The 24,755-nt window shown below is 37.5% G+C and overlaps 1 protein-coding gene and 1 long non-coding RNA gene across 4 annotated transcripts in view; one reads left to right on the top strand and one right to left on the bottom strand.

Moving 5' to 3' along the window:
• The window catches only part of ARHGEF4 (Rho guanine nucleotide exchange factor 4), a 259,748-nt gene that overhangs the window by 127,151 nt on the left and 107,842 nt on the right, over positions 1–24,755 (top strand).
• The window catches only part of LOC125096118 (uncharacterized), a 107,024-nt gene that overhangs the window by 62,763 nt on the left and 19,506 nt on the right, over positions 1–24,755 (bottom strand). For 2 of the 3 annotated variants that reach the window (XR_007126069.1, XR_007126068.1), the window contains exon 4: positions 17,814–18,655. The exons of the other annotated variant lie outside the window; for it this stretch is intronic. This is a non-coding gene — a long non-coding RNA (uncharacterized LOC125096118). Of the gene's footprint in view, positions 1–17,813; positions 18,656–24,755 lie in introns of those variants that run through there. 3 annotated transcript variants of the gene reach the window in all.

Here is a 24,755-nt window from a genome sequence, read left to right as displayed (position 1 = left end):
CATTGTATATATTCAACTTACCAAGGTTGATGGGTATGGACATTTTACCAGTTCAAGTTGTAAGAATGGGTTAGCATGAGAACGGCCATCTCAAAGGCCAGGAAGCCATTTTACTGAGTTGAGGGAAGAGGGACTAGGGGAAGCTTGAAAAACAAGTTTTGAACAACAAGTTTTGAACAACAAGTCAATCATAAGCACTGGAAAGCGGGCAGCTGCGTCACAGACCAGATGCATTAGTAAAGAGCTTATCTCACTAAACCACCAGGGACTGATGCAAAAGTAAACCGTCAGAGTGGGGCGCCAGATATGAATGAAGCTATGGAAAATTACTGTGCGTTAAGTGCTTTGAAAATGCTATATAAACCCTTGGCTTTGAGTGCTTGGGGTCCTTGTTGAAACCCGCTGCGCCAGGCAGATACTAAGACCCCAGTTAGCTGGAAATAAACCTCGCTGTGTGACTTGCATTATCGTGAGTGTCCTCTGTCCATTTGAGGGGTGGTTGACTCCATACCCTAACACAAGTAATGTTTGTAATATAATTATCTTAAATATTTCCTCTAAATACATTGAGAATCACATCAGGTAATGTTATAATTTTTGTTCCAAACATCAACACATAATTTAGAAATCTCAACAGGAGAAGGAATATCTGTTATATTTATCCATATTTTTACCCTTTACATTGTTCTTTTTCTTTCTGATGTTTGTTGCAAGATTCTTACTTTTATCATGTTTCAATACTTTCTTTAGCTTTTTTAATTGAAGTATAGTTGATATACAATATTATATTAGTTTCAGGTGGACAACATAGTGATTTGACAATTACATTATGAAATTCTCACCACAATAATAGTAGTTACCATCCCTCACCATATAAAATTGTTATAATATTACTGACTATATCCCCTACACTGTACTTTTTATCTTCAGGATTTATTTTATAATTGAAAGTTTCTATCTCTTAACCCCCTTCACCTATTTTATCCATCCTCCCACCCTTCTTTTCTTTGGCAACCACCAGTTCTCTGTATTTATGAGTCTGTGACTAGTTTTTGTTTGTTCATTTGTTTTGTTTCTTAAGTTCCACAAATATATGTGATATTATATGATATTTCTCTTTGACTTATTTCACTTACAATAACACCCTCAAGGTCTCTCCATGTTGTCCCAAATGACAAGATTTCATTCTTTTTTAGGTGGAGTAATATTTTGTTGTTTATATACACCATATCTTCTTTAACATTCACCTATGGATGACATATGGGATGCTTCTATACCTTGGCTAATATAAATAATGCTGCAATAAACACAGAGGTGCATATAACTTTTCAAATTAGTGTTTTCATTTTCTTCAGGTAAAAACTCAGAAGTGGAATTACTGGATCAAATGTTAGTTCTATTTTTAATTTTTTTCTCATTCAGTAAACATTTTCTTTTTGTTCATTATGTTCAGTTGGCCAAAGTATAATACATCATTAGTTTTTGATGTAGCATTCAATGATTCATTAGTTGCATATAGCACCCAGTGTTCATCATATCATGTGCCCTCCTTAATACCCATCACCTGGTTACCCCATACCCCTACGCCACTCCCTTCTGTGATACTCAGGTTGTTTCCTGGAGTCAGAAATGGACCCTCAAATCTATGGTCAACTAATCTTTGGCAAAGCAGGAAAGAACACCCAATGGACAAGAGACAGTCTCTTCAAAAAATGGTGCTGGGAAAATTGGACAGCCACGTGCAGCAGAATGAGATTGGACCTTTCTCTTACACCATACACAAATATAAACTCAAAATGGATAAAAGACCTAAATATGAAACAGCAATTCATCAAAGTCCTAGAGGAGAACAGAGGCAGTAACCTCTCTGAATCAGCCACAGCAACTTCTTGCAAGACATGTCTTTAAAGGCAACAGAAGCAAAAGCAAAAATGAACTTCTGGGACTTCATCAAGATATAAATCTTCTGCACAGCAAAGGAAATAGTCAACAAAACTAAAAGACAGCACACAGAATGGGAGAAGATATTTGCAAATGATGTTAACAGATAAAGAGCTAGTATTCAACATCTATAAAGAGCTAATCAAACTCAACACCCAAAAAACGACAAATCCAGTCAAGAAATGGGCAGAAGACATGAACAGACACTTCTCTAAAGACATACAAATGGCTAACAGACACATGAAAAAATGCTCCACATCACTATCCATCAGGGAAATGCAAATCAAAACCACCATGAGATACCACCTCACACCCATCAGAATGGCTAAAATCAATAAGACAGAGAACAACAAATATTGGTGGGGATGTGAAGAAAGGGGAACTCTCTTACACTCTTGGTGGGAATGCAAGCTGGTACAGCCACTCTGGAAAACAGTATGGAGGTTCCTCAAAAAGTTAAAAATAGAGCTACTCTATGACCCAGCAGTTGCACTACTGAATATTTACCACAAAGATACAAATGTAGTGAAAAGAAGGGACACCTGCACCCCAATGTTCATAGCAGCAATGTTCACAATAGTTGAAATGTGGAAGGAGCCAAGATGTCCTTCAACAGATGAATGGATAAAAATGTGGTTCATTTATACAGTGAAATATTACCCATCAGAAAGGATGAATACCTACAATTTGCATCGGCATGGATGGAACTGGAGAGGATTATGCTAAGTGAAATAAGTCAATCAGAAAGACCATTATATGGCTTCACTCATATGTGTAATATAAGGAATATTTTTAATTTTTTGAGGAACCTCCATATTGTTTTCCATAGTGGTTGCACCAATTTACCTTCCCACCAACAGTGCATCAGGGTTCCCTTTTCTTCACACCTTTACCAATGCTATTTTTTTGCCTTTTTGGTAATAGCCATTCTGATGTGTGTGAGGTGATATCCCACTATGGTTTTTATTTGCACGTCCCTGATCATTAATGATGTTGAGCATCTTTTCATGTGTCTCTTGGCCAACTGGATGTCTTCTTTAGAAAAATGTCTATTCAGGTCCTCTGCCCATTTTTAAATTGGATTATTTGTTTTGTGTGTGTGTGTTGAATTTGCATGAGTTTTTTAATGTATTTTGGATATTAACCCCTTATCAGATATATCATTTGCAAATATCTTCTCCCATTCAGTGAGTTGTCTTTTCGTTTTGTTGTTTCCTTTGCTATGCAAAATCTCTTAAGTTTGATGTAGTCCCAATTGTTTATTTTTGCTTTTGCTGCCCTTGCCTGAGGAGAAAGATTCTGAAAAATATTACTAAGGCCAATATCCAAGAGTTTGCTGCCCATGTTTTGTTTTGGGAGTTTTATTGTTTCTGGTCTGACATTTAGGCTTTTAAACCATTTTGTGTTTATTTATGTGTATGGTACAAGAAAATGGTTCAGTCTCATGTTTTGCACTTACCTTTCCAGTTTTTCCCAACACCATTCATTGAAGAGACTGACTTTTCCCATTGTATTTTGTTGCCTCCTGTGTCATAGACTAATTGATCATGTAAGTGTGGGTTTATTTCTGGACTTCCTATTCTGTTCCCTTGATCTATATGTCAGTTTGTGTGCCAGTACTACATTGTTCTGATTACTACAGCTTTCTAGTGTATCTTGAAATCTCCAGCTTTGTTCTTCATTCTGAAGATTGTTTTCACTTATTCAGGGTCTTTTGTGGTTCCATACAAATTTTAGGATTTTTTTGTTGCAGTTATTTGAAAAATGATATTAGTATTCTGGCAGAGTTTACATTGAATCTGTAGATAGATTTGGGTATTATCAATATTTTAATAAGATTAATTCTTATTTTCCATAAACGTGGGATATCTTTCTACCTATTTGTGTCATCTTTAATGTCTTTCATCAGTGTCTTCTAGTTTTCAGCATACAGGTCTTACACCTCCTTGTTAGTAGGTATCTTATTCTTTTTGAGGTAATTGTAAATGGAAGTATTCTCTCAATTTCTCTTTCTGCTAATTCATTATTTTTATAGAAATGCAATAGAGTTCTGTTAATTAATTCTATGTCCTGTGACTTTACTGAACTCATTTATTAGTTCTAATAGTGTTTTTAATGAACTTTTTATGGTTTTCGATATATAGTATCATTTCGTCTACAAATTGTGACAGTTTTACTTCTTCTTCCTTACAAATCTGAATGCCTTTTATTTTTTCTTGTCTGATTGTTGCATATTTTAACCATTTTTAAGGGCATATCTGATGGTAAAATATTCCCTGTTTTCCTTTCTCTGAGAATGTCTTGATTTTTCCTTCATTCCTGAAGGATATTTTCACTGCACATAGGATTCTGCATTAACAATTGTTTTCTTAAAAAATGACCTTGAAAAATGTTGTACCTCTTCTTTCTGGATTCCAGAGTTTCCTATGATGCCGTTTAAATTGCTTTTCCTGTATAAGGAAGTTGTCTTTTCTATCTTACTGCTTTCTGCCTTGCTTGTGCTGACTGATGTCTGATACTAAACAGAGAGAGATTTGGAGAGCATCTTATTCATTTGTACAGAACAAGGTTACTTTACAAGGATGCAAACTGAATAAACCTAAACTGTACTGCTGAATACTACAAAGAGAATTACAGATTTGTACTAGAACTTTCCCAAGTAAAAATGTCAAGATTCTCCAAAATAAAAATGAAAAATCAGAGAATGAGTTTAATGCTGAGTAGCATGTTTATAGTGAAGTGCTGAAGTAGGACCTGAAAACAAATCATTTCAGAGATAGGACTCTATTACCACCACAGCCCTCTCATCCCTGTCTACTTATTAATAAAAACAGCAGTATTGGCTACTATATATTGATGCAATGTGTATGACAGACATTATGCCAAGTGCTGTATGGATACTCTCATTTAGTTCTGATAACTTTTCTGAAAAGTATTAGTATTCCCATTTTAAGGTGGAGAAATAGAGAGGAAGTTAAGGAAAGTTTCCCAAAGCAACTCTGTTGGTAAGAGCCACAGCCAGGATTCAAACTCAGCTTAACTAACCCCACAGTCTGCTCCCTGACCCTCCACCCTGGGATATATGAGGAGCACAGAACAGCCTGCTCTGCCTTGCCTCTCTCTTACTTACCTGTCTCTCTAGTACAATGATTCTCAAACTAGCCATGTAACATAATCCCTCGAGGGCATTATGAACAGATTACTGGCCCCACTTTTAATTCAGAAAAGTCTTGATCGGGCTTGAAAATGTGCACTTCAGCAGGTTCCCAAGAGTATGAGCTATCCATTGCTACATAACCAGCCTTACTTAGCTGGGTGCTTTTGGCTCAGAGTCTTTCACAAGGCTGTAGTCAGTGTTTTGGCAATGGCAGCACTCATCTCAAGGCTGGACTGCAGGATGTCTGGCTTACACATATGCTCTGTGACATGGCTGTTGTTTGGAGACATCAGTTTCCTGCCACATGAGCCTCTCCATAACACTCTTCACAGTCAGTATGTCACTTGGCTTCCTGCAGAGCAATGTATCCAGGAGAGGCCCCCCAAAATGGAAGCCACAGCCTTCCTATAATATAATCTCAGAAGTGGCATCCCATTCCTTCTGCCATATTCTGTTCATTAGAAGAGAGTCACTAAGTCCAGCCCACTCTCAAGAAGAGAGGCTCAGACAAGGGCCTGCACCAACCAGGTGAGGTCTTTGGGGATCATCTTAGAGGCTGTTCACCATACTGGGTGCTGCTGCTTGACTGGAGCCACACTTTGCAAACTACTGCTCTATTTAATAGCCTCAGAACAAGACCATTTTTCCTGATAACAAAGCTCTTTGGTAAGTAAATGGATATATGACTCTAGTAGCCTCCCAAGGTAGGAAAAGGTGTGGGAGGGGAGTTAACTCTTTTCTATTGAGCATACAGAAAAAATCAAGGTAAACTTTTGCATTTAGAACACTCAGTCTTCAGCCCGCATTCTCTCTAAAGGCCCATAACCAAGCTATGAAAGTGCTAATGTTCTAAAATTATGATGAAAGGAAAGTTGAGGATAAAGCTCTCATGATAGCATGAAGAGGCCCCACCAACAACTCAGGTACAGGCTGGTAGAAGAGTAGGGAGAGGTGTGATGGAAAAGTCCAAGTCACCTCCTAACTTGAAAACAAGTGAGTTCAACTTTAGTGGCAGTAAGTTGCATTCTTATGGAAGTGCCAGGATCAGGTGGCTTAATTTCCTTCCAGAAGGCTTAATGTCATTTACTTGCTGAATGGCAAGGGCCCATCTTCTTTATCTCGTGTACCTAAAGTGCATAAAAGGGAGCCTTGCATACAGATGTGCTCAATTAACATTCATTCCTTTTGGGGGGAATTTGAGAGTTAGGAGAGTCTGAGGTGTTGTTCTTCCTTTTTTTTGGAGTCATTCTATCTACCTATGAAACAACAGGAATTTATACGATGTAGAATAGTGAGTGGACATGGGGTTTAGAATCACAATACGATGACACACCGAGCTGTGTGAACTCAGGCCATTGCTGAAGTTCTCTGAGACTCTAACTGTAAGATATAGATAATATACCACCTCTTTCTAACTCACAGTGGAGTTGGGGAAAGAAAACTAAATGAAAGCACTTTTTAAACTTAGAGGAATAAACAAACAAACAAACAAAGCAATATTTGGGAGCTAAAACAAAAACAAAACAAAACAAAACAGAATAAACAGTGATTTTAAACTTTGGGTGCATATTAGAATCACCTGGAGAGTTTTGAAAAGTCTGAGTTCCCAGGCTGAACCCCAAAACCATAAGCAACAATTATGCTCCCTTCTCTTCCTCCTCCTCTGCCTTCCTTTCTCTCCCCATGGAAGTGGGTATATATATACATATACATATTTACATGTATATTATTTAAGGTAAACTCTTAAAATAGTTAAAAGAAATTTCACATTTGTTTCGACCAAATAATATACACAAAGTATTGAGGATGACATTCCAAAGGAGTATGTGAAAGAGGTGTCCTGCAGGGTGGGGTGGAGGTGGGAGTCATGAGACTTGAAGAACACCTGTGAATGAAAGAGCTTCATTTCTCAGTGCCTGTGGGTTGATCATAACAGAAAGGATGGCCATATCAGCACAAACCTGAAGTATTCTGTTAGGAGGGACAAACTTTATTTTGAATTTAGTTAGAGTGCCTGAGTAGATAACTAAACTGGGACAGAGTGGGGGCAGCATAGGTAGGTGAAGCTGTGTGTACGCTGAGTTAATGTCTGAGCCAAGAAATAAGTAAGAAGTGCCTGAGTGTGTTTGTGTTCAAATTCTATTCTTAGGGGATATTTGTTTAAGCAAGAACATTTGCCCCAACTATTTACCTTTAAAAAGTATTTCTAATAAGCATGCCAAGTTCAGTAATTACTTTCAAGACTTTCTTTGATCAAGGTGGAACACTTGATTTTTTAAAATAGTCTTAAAAGTATAGATTTTAGCAGAAACAAGATTTGTTTATTCCTAATCTTCACATTTTCCAAAATTACTGTGAACAAAGTATTTCACTGGAATCTGTATTTTGAGGATTAACCAAAAGATGGAGTAATACTGAAAAAAAAAAAAAAACTAAACAGGAAAAGGACACTGTGTCCAGTTGATACGTTCTCCTCTCTGCTTTCCAGAACCACATGCAGTGGGAAGAACAAGGCAAGAAGCCCATTTGCTCCCACAGTCAGAAAGCTTTTCACATTGAGCCAGTTCAGAGGGCATGGACACTCCCCTCCGTCTCTGCAGAGGATGTACCCAGGGAGATTCCTTTACAACCCAGGAGCATCATTCCTCAGCACCCAAGCATCAATTTAGATGACCTGTGGCTGGAGAAGACACAGAGAAGGAGGCTGAAGAAGCAGGTTCAGGAAAGGAAGATGCAAAAAGGGATAGCACATAAAGATGGAGTCCAAGTAAGCTGTTCACATGCCATTAGTCATCAGACTTGCCCTGGTATCCCCTCTTCCTCTGCAGCAGCTTGCACTTCCTGTGATTCTTTCCTGTGCTATAGTTTGTTACCCTTGGGCCCTCTGGATACAGCACAGTGATGCCGCTTTCCAGCCCCTCTGCCCTAGCACAGCCTGCAGGAGACACTTTTCATAGTGGCATGTCCCAGAGCTAAAGGTTGTGGCTCCTTTTTCCTCTCTGCAGTATGTCTTGCCTGTGTCCTGCCCTTTGCAAGGTATTGGAGCAGAACTGAGGAAGGCAGGGCCAACCCTCAAGTCTGTCTGTAGTAATTACCATTTAGTAAGGACCTACTCTGTGCCAAGCACTGTGTTAATCACTGGTCAGTATTAGCTCTACTGCTAATAAAAGAGCATGACATTCTGATATATTCTTAATTAAGTTAATTAAAATATTAGATCAATAGAATGTTGTCCCTAGGGACATTCCAACACCATGATTTTTGCATGAAACTGTTAGCCTATTAAAAAATGGCTTAATAGTGCATACACCATATCTTTTACCTAATTGCAGACTCTGTTTCTTATTCTTTCCTTTATAAAATAGCAGTTTTATACACATCCCTGAGTCTCCCTCCTCCATGAATACCCACCCTTTTTTTTAATAAAATGAAATTCACATAACATAAAATTAACCATGTTAAAGTATACAATTCAGTGGCATTTAGTAGATTCACAAGGTTTTGCAAACATCACCTCTATGTAGTTCCAAGACATTTTCATCATCTATAAAGGAAACTTCATACCCATTAAGCAGTCACTACCCATTTCACATCCCCAGACCCTATAAGCACCAATCTACTTTCTGTCCCTAAGGATTTACCTACTCAGATATTTCATGTAAGTGGAATCATGATACACAACCTTTTGGGTCTGGCTTCTTTCACTTAGCATAATCTTTTTGAAATTCATCTATGTTGTAGCATATATTAGTACTTCATTCTTTTTTAAGACCGAATAATATTCCATTGTACAGGTATGTTTGTTTTATTTCATTTATCCATTCATCCATTGATAGATATTTGGGTTGTCTCCCCTTTTGGCTATTGTAAATAGTGCTGTCAGGAACATTTGTGTACAAACTTTTGTTTGAGTACATGTTTCTATCCTTTTGGGTATATATCTAGAAGTGGACTATGGCATATGGCAATTCTATGATTAACTTTTTGAGGAATTTCCAAGCTGTTTTCTATACCATTCACACCATTTTACATTTTTACCAGCAGTGTTTGAGGGTCACAAGTTCTCCACATCTTCAACAGTTGTTTTTTGTCTTGTATTATTTTGTTTAAGTTATACCACCTAGTGGATCTGAATGGTACTGCATTGTGGTTTGATTTGCATTTTCCTAATGACTAATGTTGAACATATCTTCATATGCTTGTTGGCCATTTGTATATCTTCTTTGGAAAAATTTCTATTCGTCTTGTTTGCCCGTTTTGTAATTGGGTTGTTTGTCTTTTTGTTCTTGAGTTGTAAGGATTCTTTACATATGTGGATACCAGCCCCTTTTGAATAAATTATTTGCAGATATTTTCCCCCATCTGTAGGTTGACTTTCACTTTCTTAATAGTGTCTACTGATGCACAAAAGTATTTAATTTTTTATAACCCAATCTATGTTTTCTTTTGTTCTTGTGAATTTAGTGTCATGTCTGAGAATCCATTCCCAAATCCAAGGTTATGTACATTTACTTCTATGCTTTTCTCTAAGAGTTTTTATAACTCTTGCTCTTACATTTAGGTTTTTTATTTATTTTGAACCAATTTTTGTGTTTTCGATGAGGTTGAGGTCCAACTTCAGTTTTTTCCATGTGAATTTCTTGTTGTGTCAACAACATTCATTTGATGAAGAAACTATCCTTTCCCTCACTGAATGGTCTTGGTGCCCTTGTTAAAAAAAAAAAAAATCAAATGACCTTATATATATATATATATATATATTTCTGTGCTCTCAATTCTGTTCCATTGGTCTGCATATCTATGTTTATGCCAGTACCAGACTATTTTAAATACTGTAGTTTGTATTCAGTTTGGAAATTGGGATGTACGAGTTCTCTTTGCTACTCATATATATAGAGTGTAAGGCTGTTGAGATTTTGTTAAGATTACACTGAATCCATAGATCACTTTGGAGAGTACTGCCATCTTAACAATATTAAATCTTTGAATCCATAAACACGGTTTATTGTTCTGTTTTTTAGGAGTTCTTTAACTACTTTTAATTTTTAAAAAAGTTTGTTTTCATTTTCACTAATTTATTTGACACAGAGAGAGATCACAAGTAGGCAGAGAGGCAGGCAGAAAGAGGGGAAGAAGCAGGCTCCCTGAAGAATAAAGAGCCTGATGCGGGGCTTGATCCCAGGATCCTGAGATCATGACCTGAGCCGAATGCAGAGGCTTAACCCACTGAGCCAGCCAGGCACTCCTTTTAACTGTTTTTAGCAATTTATTTTATAGTTTTCAATGTACAAGCCTTGCACATCATTGTTAAAATATTCCTTAAGTATTTTTTCAATTTTTTTAATTGACATATAACTGACATACAACATTATATTAGTTTTAGATGAACAGCCTAGTGATTCAAGAATTATATATAAAATGCTCACCACAATAAATGTATCACTACCTGTCATCATACAAGATTAGTCCAATATTATTAACTATATCTCCTGTGATGTATTTTTCATCCCCATGTCTTATTTATATTATACCTGGATGTCTGTAACTCTTAATCTCCTTCACCTATTTTGTCCACCATTCCACCTCCCCTCTGCAACCACCAGTTTGTTTTCTGTATTTATGGGTCTGCTTCTGCTTTTTGTTTGTTTGTATTCATTCATTTGTTTTGATTTTTAGATTCCACATATAAGTGAAATTATATGGATTTTTTCCTTCACTGTCTGATTTATTTCACTTAGCATTATACTTTCAAGGTCCATCCATATTGTCATGTCACAAATGGCAAGATTTTAGTCTTTTTATGGCTGAGTAATGTTCTGTTATAAATAAAGATATGGTATATATACCATATCTTTATACATTCATCTATTGATAGACACTTAGGTTGCTTCCATATCTCGGCTACTATAAATAATACTATAATAGACTGGGGTGCATATATCTTTGAATTAGTGTTTTTGTTTTCTTTGGGTAATACCTAGTAGTGGAATTACTGGATTGTATGGTATTTCTATTTTTAGTTTTTTGAGGATTCTCCATAGTGTTTTCTGTAGTGTTTGCACCGACTTACATTCTCACTAATAGATCACAAGTGTTCCCTTTTTTCTACATCCTTGCCAATAATTTTTATTTGTTGTCTTTTTGATACTAGCCATTCTGACAAGGTGACAGATACCTCACTGTGGTTTTGATTTGCATTTCCCTGACAATGAGTGATGTGAGCATCTTTCACGTGTCTTTTCAGTGCATCTTCTTTTGAAAAATGTCTATTCAGGTCCTCTACCTAGGGTAATATGGGCCTCATAAAATAAATTGGAAAGTATTCTCTCCTGATCTATATTCTTGAAAATATTGATAAAATTGGTTTTCTTTGCTCTGAAGTCTACTTTGATATTAACATATGCAATTCTTTTTTTTATTTATGTTTACCTTTTACTTTCAAACTGTCATTAATTTGAAGTGAATTTCTTGTAAGCAACAATGTTGGATTTTTTTTTTAAAGATTTTATTTATTCATTTGACAGAGAGAGATCACAAGTAGACGGAGAGGAAGGCAGAGAGAGAGAGGGGGAAGCAGGCTTCTTGCTGAGCAGAGAGCCCGATGCGGGACTCGATCCCAGGACCCTGAGATCATGACCCGAGCCGAAGGCAGCGGCTTAACCCACTGAGCCACCCAGGCGCCCCCAATGTTGGATTTTTTTAATCCATTATGCTTATCTCTGTCTTTTAATTGGTGTATTTTGATCATTGACATTCGAAATAATCATTGTGTTAGGCTTCCATCTGTGATTTTATTACCAGTTTCCTGATTGTTTCTCCTGTTTTCCAGTATTCTTTTCTTACTTTTCTGTCAGTTACACAAATATTTTTTAGGATTCCATTATAATTTATTTGTAGTGTTTTTAAAAAGATTTATTTACTTATTTTAGAGAGAGAGAAAGAGCTTGCATGTGAGAGTTGGGGAAGGGGCAGAGGGAGAGTCTCAGGTAGGCTCCCCACTGAGTGTGGAACCTGACATGGGCTTGATCTTACCAGCCATGAGATCATAACCTGAGCCAAAACTAAGAGTCCCATGCTTAACTAACTGAGCCACCCAGGCGCCTCCTGTGCTATTTTTGAATATATGGTTCTGTATGGTTTTCTCAGTGTTTGTTAAAAGTATTGATGTATACATACATAACCAACCATTGTATACTGTTACCAACATTTTATCACTTCCAATAAATCTTATGCCCATTGAGGTTCATTTACCCTCCCTACTTATAAAGTATTATTGTCTAAAATGTTTTCTCTATAAACGTTGAGCACCATATCAAAGATTTTTAAATTTTATTTTAGTCATCAAAAATGATTTGACATTCACAAGAAGTAAGATAGTCTATTATATTTACCCTAATTTTTACCTATGCCATTGTTCTTTCTTTATGAAAGTCCAGACTTTTTTTGTCATCATTTCCTTTCTCTTTAGAAAACTTCCTTTACCCACCCTTAAAGGGTAAGTTTGCCAACAATAAATCTTTCACTTTTCCTTCAACTAAAAATGTCTTTATTTTCCCTTCATCCTGAAGGAAAAAAAAATACAAGTTTGGGAGTTGACAGTTCTTTTCTTTCAGTACTAAAAAATGTGTTGGGCCACTTCCTTCTGGCCTACATGGCTTCAGATGTCAAACCCATTGTCATTACAATTGGGGTAAACATATAAGTAATGAATCTTTGCTCTCTGGCTGCTTTCAAGTTTTTTTGTTTGTTTGTTTGTTTGTTTGTTTTTTAGTTCTTTTCAATTTTCAGAGGCTTAACTATGATATGTCTTAGAACTTATTTCTTTGGGTTTATCCTATTTGTGGTCCACTCAATGTCTTAGTTAGCTTAGGCTGCTACAACATAATACCACAGACTAAGTGGCTTAAAGAACAAACATTTATTACTCACAGTTCTGGAGGCTAGAGGTCCAAGACCAAAGTGGTGGCTGATTTAGGGTCTAATGGAAGCCTGGTCCCTGTTTTGAGATGGCTTCTTGCTATATCCTCACATAGCAGAAAGTAAGATCATCTCTCTTGTGTCTTTTCTCATTAGGGCACCAATCCCATTTATAAGGGCTACACCTTCTATTACCTTCAGATACCAAAACACTGGGGGTGAGGGCTTCAAAATGAATTGAGAGGGGACACAAACATTCAGTTCAATAGTACTAAGTGTTTTGAATTTGTAGTTTTATATATTTCACCAAATTTGGGAAGTGTTCAGCCATTATTTCTTTAAATATTGTTTCAATCCCATTTGTATCTCTTCTCCTTTAAAGACTCTGCTCTTCTGTTATTCACCCACAGATCTCTGGGACTCTATTTATTTTGTTTCTATTTTCTCTGTTGTTCAGAATGAGCAAATTCTATTGATCTACCTTCAGGTTCAATGACTTTATCCTCTGTCATCTCCACTCTACTACTGAGCCTATCAACCTTTTGTAACCTAGCAGGGTTTTTGTATCAGTATTGATTCCTGTCTGGTTCTTTGTACAACTTCTTTGTCTGTTATTGTGTTTTTTGTTTTTGATTTTGTTTCAAGAAAATGTGTAACTGATTATTCAAGTACTGTTATGATTGCTGTATTTACACTGTCAGATAATTCAGGATCTGATTCATCTCAGTGTTGATATGTTGCCTTTTCTCATTCATTTTGTGAGTTTCCTCTTTCTTTGTATAATGAGGGATTCTCTGTTGTATCATGAATATTATGTGATGAGACTCTGCATTGTATTTTACTTTCTTATTCTTATTCTTATTTTAACAGTCAGTCCCCCTGACAAAAGTTGGGCTCTCACTGCTTCATTGTAGTTGGGTAGGGTAGTTCATCTCACTCCTTAGGACTGCTTACAACTTCCTGGTAAAAGTGGGGCACCAACTCTACCACCTCATTGCTTCCAACATGTAAGTCGCCTCCCTGCTGGGCCCTGCCAACACATGGAGAGAGGAAACAAAGTAGAGTGCCAGTTGGTCCTGCCTCTCTTCAGTTCCCCTGCCTCATTGCTGCCCGGTGGGTCTGGAGGTTCATCTTTCCTACCTTTCTGACACAGGGACAGGTAGATTTGCATGATGTCATTCAGTCCCATTCATGCCAACTGTGATAGACAATCACCCTGGCTGCACCCCACTGGCAATAGAGCAAAGGTGGTAAAAACCTACTGGTGCTGCACCCCACCTCACATTGTCCTCTTGTCTAGTTCTTGTTACATGAGGGTGAGGCTCAGCTCTCTGCTGGACCCACTGACACTACCCTGGCAAACAAATTGGATCACGACTGCTTGCTTCCACCAGGCAAGGGATGGAAGGTCAGCTCCCTGCTTGGCCTGCTAACACTACCTATTGGGGAAATTAGAGTGCCACCTGGAAAAGAATGGAAACTTCCCACTCATTTTCATAGACACCACTGAGAGTGGGGACAACTAGAGCATTTCCTACTTCTGCTGGGTGCATGTTGGGAATATAACTCCATGTTCAGCCCAGGGAAACCACCTGAGAAGGGAATTAGAGCATGCCATCTGCTTCTGTGAGATAGGAAAATGGGGTGAAAGATTAGCTCTCTGCTTGGCCCCACCTTCATTTCATGTTCTCTGTCCCTCTTGGTCAAAATAGGCAGTCATTTTGCTGTGATAATGTTCTCAAAAAGCCTTTTGGGTCTCCCACATTTGTGATGGGGATTCACTCCATTAACCAAGAAGTTCTTCCAAAGATCTTTCATCTCTCTATTTTTGGCTTTTTCTGATATGACTAAGAAGATTGTGGGTCACATGCCTAGTGTCTTCAAAGATTGTTTTGTATAACTGAATACTCTTTCAATCTTTCGAGGCATTAGCAAAAGATGAGGTCTAGACACTCTCAGCTTTTTCTCTAGACCTACTTTTCTGAAACTGACCTCTTAATTTTAGTATTTTTGCCATCTGGATAAGCTAAGAATTTCCCAAATCATCAAGCCCCTGTTACTTATTTTTCAATAGTTCTTCCCTCAATTTCTCTCTTTCTTCTTGCATTTTATCATAAGCATCGAAAAGAAAACAGGCTATACTTTCAACACTTTGCTTAGATCTCCTCACCTAAATATCCAAGTTCATTATTTACCAGTTGTGTTTTCTTCATAACTACAGAACACACTTCTGCTAAGCTTCCTACCACCAAATGACAAGGATCCTCTTTCCTCCAGTATCAGGAAAAAAAAAATCCCTCATTTCCTTCTGAGCCCTCACTAAAGGAACATTCAATGTCCATTTTCTACTAACGGTCTATTCAAAACATCTTAGTTTTATCTAAGGCAATTTATGTTTCTTTATCAAGCTCTTCTCCCTCCTGAACCCTTACTGCCAGGCATGACTTCAATATCCATGTTTCTACTAACAGTCTATTCAAGGCAATCTAGATTTTTTTCTATCATGCTTTTCCAAATTCTTCCAGCCTCTGCCTACTGCTCAATTACAAAGTCTCCATGTTTTTAGGTTCTTGTTATAGTCACATTCTACTTCCAGGCACCAGAATCTCTACTTATTTCCTATTTCTGCTATAACAAATTACCATAGATCTAATGATTTAAAACAATACAAAACCATGACCTTACAATTCTATATGTCAGAAGTCTGACATGGCCCTCACTGAGCTAAAATCACTGCATCAGTAAAGCTGTGTTCCTTTCTTGAGGTGCTAAGGGAGAATCCATTTCCTTGTCTTTTCCAGCTTCTGGAGGCTGCCCACGTTCTTTGTCTTCTGACCACTTCTGCATCTTCAGAGTCACCGAATGGCTCTCTGACTATTCTTCTATAGTTCTCTCTCTCTCTCTCTGAAACTGACCTCAGCTGGGAAAGGTACTTTTAAGGACTCATGATCATGTTAGGTCCACCTAGGTGATCTCTCTCTCTCATGATGATTAACCTTAATCACATCTGCAAAGTCAGTTTTCATGGTAAGATAACAGGCAGGGATTAGGATGTGTGTACTGGGTATATTATTCTACCTACAACAGCCACCCTTCTAATGTTTTAGCTAGGGGAAACAAGCTTTTCTTTGAGCTTTTCTTGTTTATGCCTGTTGTTGGTTCTGGGTTGGAGGTTTCTGCAGTGCCTTGTCTGAGTTACATGAGGGGCATAAGGAGACCCAGGTCACTCAGCACCCCGTTGTTTCTCAAATCCTGAGATCTCTAGATAGCCCACCTTCTTCTACCTTCCAATCTTTCTATGTTTGTTTGTTCTGTTGTATCTAAGGAATTTATTGGGAAGAGAAAGGGCCTTGAAAGAATAGGGCTATTATATCCTAGCAGAACCAGAAATCTGTAAATGTTTGGTTTTTAAGAACTAAGCAGGTTTGGGGGGTTGAGGGGATCCCCAAGGCCATTCACACATTCAGTAATGTGCTAGAAGAACTCAGCATATAATCATATTTATGGGGAGACTTATTGCAACAAAAGGATATAGGCCAGGATCAGTAAGGGAAAAAGATACAGGTGAGGTCTGGATAAGTGACTGATGAAGTCCTCCCATGCTTTCTCTCTTCTGTGAGGGTTCACATTGAGCTTGCTTCTTTCTCTAGCAGGAAAAAAAAAATCAGTAACATGTGCGTAATGCTTCTGTCCAAGTAAGTCCACTAGTCACTGAGTGCTTAATGTTTTTATTGGAGAAGGCTGGTCACATGGCACCCCCTGTCAAATACATACCAAATTCCAGACTGTTAGAAGGAAACCAGGTGTTTGGCCTAAAGCACATTATACAATTGAGAACTATAAGTACTCATTTTAATTAGATGATAAATAAATATTGTACAGATGGCCCATGCACAGTAAACCCATCCTTATCAGTTATGGAATGGTTTGAGAGCCAAGCTTCCAGATGCCAGCTAAGAACAAATCCTGCACACAGGCCCCAGTAAAAATAACAGCCTCGGGGCTGGTCTGCTGTTTTCTCTTTTCTGCATATGAGTAATAAACTTACTTGAGATTTTATCAGATAATACATCAAGACAACAACATAAATGGAATAGCCAATTAGATTGTAGCCAGAATAGGTAAAATAATAAAAATTGTTCTAGTACTTATCAAGCATGTTTTAAGTGACAATCACTAAGTGATTCAAATGAAATAACACATTCCTTCCTACAGATGCCATTAGATGCCAGTATTAATGTTATTTTCATTTTTCTAGTGAGAAAATAAAGACATAATTGCCCAGGTAGCAGGGGTACAAGTCGAACCCAAGAAGTCTAGCCCCAGAGCCCATGTTTTAACCAATATGTGATACATCCTCCTAGAAGAAGGTTGGAGATATGTTTAAGAGATAAAATCTGTCAGATTTAGTTATTATTGGATGTGGGAGATGATAAAAAGGGACGAATCTAATGTTTCCTTGGATTTCAGCTAAACAACTGGGTAGATGAATAATGCTAGCCTTCCCTGAGAAAGGAAACACAGGAGGACCTGAGATGTAAAGAAAGGGGTAGAATAATAAGAATGATTTGGTACTAGTTCAGTCAGAGGTGCCTGTGGCTCATTCAAATGGATATATTCAGGAATCAGTGTTGGAATTATTAGTCTAAAGGTTAAGGAAAAAGTCAGGGCTAAAATAGAGATTAAAAAACCATGGGAAGTGTGTATTCCAGCAGAAAAGAAGGCAGAACCCAGAACATCAACATGAATCATTACAAAGGAAGGAAAGCCAGGAGAAAAGGAAAATGGAGCAGAAACAGTGGAATGGTCAGCAATGGCAAATGTGGCAGAAAGTACTGAAAATGACTCACTGGATTTCACAATATGAACTTAATTATTGAGCTTTGTAAAGTAGTGTGGGTACAGAGGTGTGGGCAGAAGTCAGAACCAGTTGCATGAGGAATTAAATGAGGAAAGTGGAGGAAGTGAAGCAGTGAAAATATCTGGAAATACAGTTTTCTTTCAAAAAAGATGGCCCAGAAAATAAGGAGATTTGGGGCACCTAACATTGCTTAACCTCTCTGAACCTGTTTCCTCATCTGTAAAATGGAGATATTAACATCTTAATATTCTGTTGGCTTGTTGTAGGGATTAAATTAGAAATGATGAACTGTGTAGTACATGTCAGACACATATAAAGTGCTTAATGAAAGCTATTCCCTTCCTCTCTATCAGCCCCTTCCTGAACAATTAGCTTGACTCAGAGTCATATGTTAGGATAAAAGAAGAAGACAATCTCTTTCCTCAGGAAGCTTACAGTCCAGCTAGAATGCTAACACAGTAATAAAATGTATACTGAAATTCGGTGTACATAAAACTGTAAGTAACTATACTGAAATACAGATGCTGTAGTGTCTTCAACAAAATATTGTTAACAGAAAGGCAATGTGGAGGGAGCACAGGAAATACCTTGCAGATGGGGAGATACTTGCCCGAAGAATTGAAGAATTCTTCTTTCTGGGGGAGGCATTTCAAGTAGAGAGAATAGCAAAATCAAGGGCATGGTAGGAAGAGTCTGTCCAAAATGGTGGTGTAAAAAGAAACTGAGTTCACTTCCTCCTGTGCACATCAAATCTACAGCTACATGTGGAACAATTCCCTCTGAAAAAAAAAAGAACTGAAAACTAGTTGAAATGTTCCTCCACAACAACAAAAGATAAAAAGACCACATGGAGAATGAGACAGAGAGGCAGAGACATAGTATTTCCAAAATCCCCACCCCAGAAACAGAGACACTCAATAGGAAGGGACCTCATAAGTCCAGAGTTTCTCTCAAAGAAGGGAGGGGTTTTTGCCCCACATCAAGCACCCAACCCTTGGGACCTTCACCAGAGAGACAAGCCCCCAAAACATCTGGCTTAGACAAACAATGAAGCTTACATCCAAGTGACACAAAGGACTGTAGGAAATGGAGATATGCCTTTTAAAGGACTTAAATGCAGTCTCACTTGCCCCAGGAACAAGTACAAAGTCAGCAGCTTAAAAACCACCTATACTATAATGAAGGGGATCCATTTACTAATCTGCTATAGGAGAAGGGACAGATGGGACTATGGAGGCCAGCAGTGTGCATGATTAAAGCCCCACAAGAATGTATATATTTACATACTTTGAAAGCTACTGCCTGAGGGTCAGACTTCCAATCAGCCTGAAACTAGGTGCTAACTGAGATCCTTCTCCTTGGATCGTGACAGGTCTTGGTGCACCTTCAACAATGGGGACTTATCAAGAATAAATCAAACTAGTTAAACAACCACAAATGTTCAAAAGACAAGCAAGAATTAGGGCATGGTTAAATAGTAAATTTCTTCACCTACACAAAGCCACTCCTTCAAGACTGGTAAAGGTACCTCTTTTGCATAATACATAGAAACAAATGCAGAGAGTCAAGCAAAATGAGGAAACAGAAGAGTATGTTCCAAGCAAGAAAGAATATAAAACCTCAAAAAGAATATGAAACCTCAAAAAGAATATAAAACCTCAATGAAAAAGATGTAAGTAATATACCTGTTAAAGAATTCAAAGTAATGGTCATAAAGATGCTCACTAAACTTCAGAGAAGAATGAATGAATACAATGAGAACTTAAAGAGGCAGAAAATATAAGAAAGTACCAAACAGAAGTCACAGAGCTGAAGAACACAATAACTGAACTGAAAAACACACTAAAGGAGTTCAAAAGCAGACTGACTCTAAAGAATCAGTGATCTAGAAAGCAGGGCTCAATCAGAGCAGTAAAAACAAACAATTTTAAAAAGTGAAGATAGTTTAAGTGATCTGTGGGACAACATCAAGTGAGATAACATTCACCATTCACATTACAAGGGTCCCAGAAGGAGAAGAGAGAGAGAAAGAAGCAGAAAATTTATTTCAAGAAATAATAGCTGAAAACTTCCCTAATCTGGGAAAAGAAAGACATCCAGATCCAGAAAGCCTGTAAAGCTCCCAAAAAGATGAATCCATAGATATCCACATCAAGACTCATTACAATTAAAATGCCAAAAGTTAGAGAGTCTTAATGCCAACAAGAGAAAAACAACTTGTTATGTACAAGGGAATCCCCATAAGGCTATCACCAGAGTTCTCAGCAGGAACTTTGCAGTTCCAAAGACACTGGCATTATTTATTGAAAGCTCTGAGAGAGGAGAGAAAAAAAAAAAAAAACTTTCAACCAAGATTACTCTACCTAGCAAGGTTATCATTTGGAATTGAAGAATAAATAAAGTTTTCCAGATAAACAAAAAGTAAATAAGCCCACCACCACTAAACTGGACTTAAAAGAAGGATAAATGGGACGTTTTTTAGCTGAAAAGAAAATTAGTAATTAGTAACAAGAAAATACATGAAAGTAAAAATCACAGTAGTAAATTTAAATATATAGTAAAGGTAGTCTCTAAGCCACTTACAAAGTTAGTATGAAGGTTAAAAGACAAAAATATTAAAATTAACTATAACTACAGTACTTAGTTAAGGGATATGCAAAAAGATGTAAAATGAGATATCAGAAACAATGTTGGGAGGGAGTAAAAATGTAGATTAACAATGGATTCAAACTTAAATTGCTGTCAACTTAAAATAGACTGTTTTACATATATAGGATGTAAGATATATATATGCAGCACAATAGTACCAAAATATATAAAGCAAATATTAATAGACCTAAAGGGAGAAACTGACAGCAATACAAAAGTAGTCAGGGACTTTAACACCTCCTTACATCAATGGATAGGTCATCTAAGCAAAGTCAGTAAGGAAACATTGATCTTCAACAACAGACTGGACATGACGGACTTAACAGATATATACAGATATAACAGATATATAAAGAATTAAGCTTCTGGGACTATAATCATATACCCATTTTGAATTCCATGCAAAAGCAGAATACACATTCTTCACAGGTGTACATAGAACATTCTCCAGGATAGACCACAGGTTAGGCCACAAAACAAGTCTCAATAAATTTAAGAAGAATGAAATTATATCAAGGTTCTTTTCTGACCAAAATGGTAGGAAACTAGAAATCAATTCAAAGAAGAAAACTGGAAAAATCACAAATAACCAGTGACTAAACAACATGGTACCAGAAAACCGATGGGACAATGAAGAAATCAAAAGAGAAATTTAAAAATACCTCAAGACAAATAAAAATGGAAACACAATAATCTAACATATGTGGGGAAATGTGGTTCAAAGAGGGAACTTCATACCAATACAGGCCTACTTCAAAAAACAAGAATAATTTCAATGAACGATATTAATTATATACCTGAAGGAACTAGGAAAAGAACAAATAAAGTACAAAATTACCAGGAGGGAAGAAATAATAAAGATCACAGCAGAAATAAATAGAGACTAAAAGACAGTAGAAAAGATCACTGAAAGTAAGGGCTGATTCTCTAAATAGTTAAGCAAAACTGACAAACCTTTAGCAAGGGTCACCAAGACGATCCTTTCCCTATTGTATATCCTTGCCTATGACACAAATTAATTGACCATACATGCATGGGATTATTTCTGGGCTCTCTATTCTCTTCCATCGATATGTGTCTGTTTTTATGCCACTTCTATACTTTTTTTTTTAACTGAGGTACAATTGACATAAAATATAATACTAGTTTCAGGTGGAAAACGGAGTGATTTGACAAATAGATACATTACTAAGTGCTCACCACAGTAAGTTAATTGCCATCTGTCACCACACAAGTTTATTACAATATTATTGACTATATTCCCTTTGTTGTACTTTTAATCCTTATAACTTATTTATTTTAAAACTAGAAGCTTGTGCCTCTTAATCTCCTTTCATTTCGTCTCTTCTCCCACCCCCTGCCCCTCTGGAAACCACTAGTTTTTTCTCTATGACTCTATTTCTCTTTTTTGTTTGTTTTGTTTTTTAGATTCTACATATAAGTGAAATCATTTATCTGTCTTTCTCTGGTTTATTTCACTTAGCATAATACCTTAGTTCATCCTTGTTGTCATGAATGGCAAAATTTCCTTCTTTTTTTTTAATTTTTTATTTTTTCAGCATAACAGTATTCATTATTTTTGCACCACACCCAGTGCACATGCAATCCGTGCCCTCTACAATACCCACCACCTGGTGCCCCCAACCTCCCATCCCCCACCCCTTCAAAATTCTCAGATCGTTTTTCAGAGTCCATAGTCTCTCATGGTTCACCTCCCCTTCCAATTTCCCTCAACTCCCTTCTCCTCTCCATCTCCCCTTGTCCTCCATGCTATTTGTTATGCTCCACAAATAAGTGAAACCATATGATAATTGACTCTCTCTGCTTGGCTTATTTCACTCAGCATAATCTCTTCCAGTCCCGTCCATGTTGCTAAAAAACTTGGGTATTCATCCTTTCTTTTTTTTTTTTTTTTTTACAGCTTTATAAACATATATTTTTATCCCCAGGGGTACAGGTCTGCGAATCGCCAGGTTTACACACTTCACAGCACTCACCATAGCACATACCCTCCCCGATATCCATAACCCCACCCCCTCTCCCAACCCCCTCCCCCCATCAACCTTCAGTTTGTTTTGTGAGATTAAGAGTCACTTATGGTTTGTCTCCCTCCCAATCCCATCTTGTTTCATTTACTCTTCTCCTACCCCCTTAAGCCCCCATGTTGCATCTCCTCTCCCTCACATCAGGGAGATCATATGATAGTTGTCTTTCTCCGATTGACTTATTTTGCTAAGCATGATACCCTCTAGTTCCATCCACGTCGTCGCAAATGGCAAGATTTCATTTCTTTTATTGGCTGCATAGTATTCCATTGTGTATATATACCACATCTTCTTTATCCATTCGTCTGTAGATGGACATCTAGGTTCTTTCCATAGTTTGGCTATTGTAGACATTGCTGCTATAAACATTCGGGTGCACGTGCCCCTTCGGATCACTACGTTTGTATCTTTAGGGTAAATAACCAGCAGTGCAATTGCAGGGTCATAGGGTAGTTCTATTTTCAACATTTTGAGGAACCTCCATGCTGTTTTCCAGAGTGGTTGCACCAGCTTGCATTCCCACCAACAGTGTAGGAGGGGTCCCCTTTCTCCGCATCCTCGCCAGCATCTGTCATTTCCTGACTTGTTCATTTTAGCCATTCTGACTGGTGTGAGGTGATATCTCATGGTGGTTTTGATTTGTATTTCCCTGATGCCGAGTGATATGGAGCACTTTTTCATGTGTCTGTTGGCCATCTGGATGTCTTCTTTGCAGAAATGTCTGTTCATGTCCTCTGCCCATTTCTTGATTGGATTATTTGTTCTTTGGGTGTTGAGTTTGCTAAGTTCTTTATAGATTTTGGACACTAGCCCTTTATCTGATATGTCATTTGCAAATATCTTCTCCCATTCTGTCAGTTGTCTTTTGGTTTTGTTCACTGTTTCGTTTGCTGTGCAAAAGCTTTTGATCTTGATAAAATCCCAATAGTTCATTTTTGCCCTTGCTTCCCTTGCCTTTGGCGATGTTCCTAGGAAGATGTTGCTGCAGCTGAGGTCGAAGAGGTTGCTGCCTGTGTTCTCCTCGAGGATTTTGATGGATTCCGTTCTCACATTGAGATCCTTCATCCATTTTGAGTCTATTTTCGTGTGTGGTGTAAGGAAATGATCCGATTTCATTTTTCTGCATGTGGCTGTCCAATTTTCCCAACACCATTTATTGCAGAGGCTGTCTTTTTTCCAATGGACATTCTTTCCTGCTTTGTCGAAGATGAGTTGACCATAGAGTTGAGGGTCCATTTCTGGGCTCTCTATTCTGTTCCATTGATCTATGTGTCTGTTTTTGTGCCAGTACCATGCTGTCTTGATGATGACAGCTTTGTAATAGAGCTTGAAGTCCGGAATTGTGATGCCAACAACTTTGGCTTTCTTTTTCAATATTCCTTTGGCTATTCGAGGTCTTTTCTGGTTCCATATAAATTTTAGGATTATTTGTTCCATTTCTTTGAAAAAAATGGATGGTACTTTGATAGGAATTGCATTAAATGTGTAGATTGCTTTAGGTAGCATAGACATTTTCACAATATTTATTCTTCCAATCCAGGAGCATGGAACATTTTTCCATTTCTTTGTGTCTTCCTCAATTTCTTTCATGAGTACTTTATAGTTTTCTGTGTATAGATTCTTAGTCTCTTTGGTTAGGTTTATTCCTAGGTATCTTATAGTTTTGGGTGCAATTGTAAATGGGATGGACTCCTGAATTTCTCTTTCTTCTGTCTTGTTGTTGGTGTAGAGAAATGCAACTGATTTCTGTGCATTGATTTTATATCCTGACACTTTACTGAATTCCTGTACAAGTTCTAGCAGTTTTGGAGTGGAGTCTTTTGGGTTTTCCACATATAGTATCATATCATCTGCAAAGAGTGATAGTTTGACTTCTTCTTTGCCGATTTGGATGCCTTTAATTTCCTTTTGTTGTCTGATTGCTGAGGCTAGGACTTCTAGTACTATGTTGAATAGCAGTGGTGATAACGGACATCCCTACCGTGTTCCTGACCTTAGCGGAAAAGCTTTCAGTTTTTCTCCATTCAGAATGATATTTGCGGTGGGTTTTTCATAGATGACTTTGATAATATTGAGGTATGTGCCGTCTATCCATACACTTTGAAGAGTTTTGATCAGGAAGGGACGCTGTACTTTGTCAAATGCTTTTTCAGCATCTATGGAGAGTATCATATGGTTCTTGTTC

The sequence above is a fragment of the Lutra lutra genome, chromosome 3 (genome assembly GCF_902655055.1).
Source record: "Lutra lutra chromosome 3, mLutLut1.2, whole genome shotgun sequence".
Taxonomy (NCBI): Eukaryota; Metazoa; Chordata; class Mammalia; order Carnivora; family Mustelidae; genus Lutra; species Lutra lutra.
This window is presented reverse-complemented; position numbering and strand designations above follow the sequence as displayed.